Source organism: Schistocerca piceifrons, chromosome 1 (assembly GCF_021461385.2).
Source record: "Schistocerca piceifrons isolate TAMUIC-IGC-003096 chromosome 1, iqSchPice1.1, whole genome shotgun sequence".
NCBI classification, from domain to species: domain Eukaryota; kingdom Metazoa; phylum Arthropoda; class Insecta; order Orthoptera; family Acrididae; genus Schistocerca; species Schistocerca piceifrons.
The window spans coordinates 733,591,440-733,594,819 of NC_060138.1; positions in this window are offsets into that span (position 1 = coordinate 733,591,440).

The following is a 3,380-nucleotide window of genomic DNA, read 5'->3' on the forward strand; positions in this document are numbered from 1 at the left end:
ATCATTCCACATCTTCTCTACACTTACGTGATCAGATCGGAAGGAGTGCAGACTGTCTCTTAAAAAGGCGTTAAGGGGATTTTTATCAGCTTTTTTTAAAAATAGATATACTTTGCGTTTGTTTTTGATGGTTGTGGGTGTTCTGGTATTCAGCCTAGCAGTAACTGTCTTGTGGTCGCTAATCCCTGAATTCGTCATGTAACTCCCTATTTGTCCAGGCCTCCTTGATTCTGAGTTCACTGAACAGAAATTTAAAAAAAATTAAGCATATAGGACTTATTTTGTGGCGTAATATGCGTATAGTGGGGATACATATACTTGCTCTGAATGGCTCTGATGTATTAGTAGCTCATTTCCCCTTATGTAGCTGGCTGTCCCACATTGCATTATGCTACAGCAAGTAGTAATCCAGATCACTTTTACGGTAGACCATTGCACTGCAGAACTTGGCACCATCGTTATTATAATGCCCAATTGAAAATTACTCAGCTGGCTGGCCACTATTCACTCGGCTGGCTGCTATGAATGACGCCGCAAGACACACTTATCTTTGAAAATTTTGTAAGGCTACCATACATTTTATACCGTTATTTTCCTTACAAATCCTTAACACGTTAAGAAGTGGTCTAATGATGATCAATGCATTGAAATCGATAAGTAATTAATAAAGAAAACAATTGTAGCTTGAAGTTTTATTTTATTTACATTCTGGTTAATGTTTCCGATTTTGCAGAATTATGTATCGATTTACAAATTCGTGTATTTACAAACATGCATTTACTTCATGTTTATTTGGTTCAAATGGCTCTGAGCACTATGGGACTCAACGGCTGTGGTCATCAGTCCCCTAGAACTTAGAACTACTTAAACCTAACTAACCTAAGGACAACACACACACCCATGCCCGAGGCAGGATTCGAACCTGCGACCGTAGCAACAGCGCGGCTCCGGACTGGAGCGCCTAGAACCGCACGGCCACCGCGGCCGGCTCATTTATTTAATACAGTACTGCTGTCACTAGTGCGCGTTAACATTTATTAAGAAATACTTCTTACTTAAATCCAGTAAACTCCTGAAGCACATTTTTAGGTTGCATTGGGCTACTGGAGTTCACTCTGTAGGCCTTTCCAACTACCATGTGCCATATGGTATGTCAACCTTTACTCAATTGCACAGGTTTCTGTCTTTTACTGTCAGTCTCTTTAAAAGCTGTATGTCATGCCTCAGGCTACCAAGAAATTATAATTTAACTACACGATCAAGGAAAATGAAATTTCATTTTTCTTATGAAACATCTCATCAACATCTGGACATTACACTGTCTTCAATCAAGCATATAACTTTTTGATTAGAGCTGCAGAAACTGTTTTACTGAAATTACGAGGAACTTGGCAATAATGGCAGCAGCTACGCAATCTGACGCAATCAAACTAATGTTCTATATTTGGAAGTCAAGAAACTTTTCATTTCGGTATTCGAAGGCGCAGACACGAAGATTTTACGTCTTTAATCAGCTGATTGCCCATTTTAGAAATATTATTTTCTACGATGTGTCAGGAAACGTGCTTAGGTACGAAACTGAGCATTTTTCATCGTTACTCACAACAGTTTTACGGTAACAGCAAATCACATAAATTTATCAGAAGATCCATTACTCAGGTATTCGGCTGTATGCTGATAATAATGAAAGAAGATAAATTTACGATGGACAAGATACATAAAAAGAGATGTTAAGTTTGCTTACTTATAGTATATACCACAGTTGAGGACAGTCCCTGGTGTCTTAACAGATGTTCTATCATCAAAATGGTTCAAATGGCTCTGAGCACTATGGGACTTAACATCTGAGGCCATCAGCTCCCTAGAACGTAGAACTAATTAAACCTAACTAACCTAAGGACATCACACACATCCATGCCCGAGGCAGGATTCGAACCTGCGACCGTGGCAGTCGCACGGTTCCGGACTGAAGCGGCTAGAACCGTTCGGCCACCGCGGCCGGCTTTCCTATCATCCTGTCACTTTTTCTTGCCAGTGTTTTCCACGTATTCCTTTCCTCCCCGACGCTCCACAGAACCTCCTCATTCCTTACCTTATCAGTCCACCTAATTTTCGACATTCGTCTGTAGCACCACATCTCAAATACTTCGATTCTCTTGTGCTCAGGTTTTCCCTCAGTTCGTGTTTCACTATCATACAATGCTGTGTTCCAGACATACATTCGCAGAAATTTCTTCCTCAAACTATGGTCTATGTTTGATACTAGTAGAGTTCTCTTGGCCAGGAATGTCCTCTGTACCAGTCCTAATCTGCTTTTGACGTCCTCCTTGCTCTGTCAGTTATTGTTTATTTTGATGCCTTATCTTCCTTTGCTCCCTTAACTTCACCTGCTTCGTGACCATTAATCCTGATGTTAAGTTTCTCGCTGTTCTCTTTTCTGCTATTTCTCATTACTTTCGTCTTTCTTTGGTTTACCCTCAGACCATAATCTCTACTCAATAGACTGTTCATTCCCTTCAGCAGATCATGTAATTCATCTTCACATTCTCTCAGGATAGCATTGTCATCAACGAATCGTATCGTTGATATACCTTTCACCTTCAATTTCAATTCCACTCCTGAACCTTTTTTTTTTTTTTTTATTTCTGTCAATGCTTTTTCGACGTGCAGATTGAACAGTAGCGGCGGAAGACTACATCACCGTATTATAGTCTTTTTAATCCGAGCACTTCGTAGTTGGTCGTCCACTCTTGTTGTTCCCTCTTGGTACTTGTACATATTATATTACCCGTCTCTCCCTATAGCTTACCCCTTTTTTCTCAGAATGTCTAACGTCTGGCATCATTTCACACTGTCGAACGCTTTTTCCAGGTCTACAAATCCTATGAAAGTGTCTTGATTTTTCTTTAGTCTTGTTTCCATGATCAACCGCATCGTCAGAATTGCCTCTCTGGTGCCTTTACCTTTCCTGATCGTCATCTAACAGAACCCCAATTTTCTTTTCCATTCTTCTGTATATTATTCTTGTCAGTAACTTGGATGCATGAGCTGTTAAGCTGGCTGTGCGATAATTCTCGCACTTGTCAGCTCTTGCAGTATTCGGTTTTGTGTGGATGATATTTTTCCGAAAGTCAGATGGTATGTCGCCAGAGTCATACATTCTAAATACCAACGTTAATAGATGTTTTGTCGCTATTTCTCCCAATAATTTTAGAAATTCTGATGGAATGTTATCTATCCCTACTCCCTTATTTGATCTTAGGACCTGCAAAGCTCACTTAAATTCTGATTCTAGTACTGGACCCCCCTATCTCTTCTAAAGCAAGTCCTGCTTTTTCTTCTATCACATCAGACAACAACTATCCGCTCTCTCCTCTGCA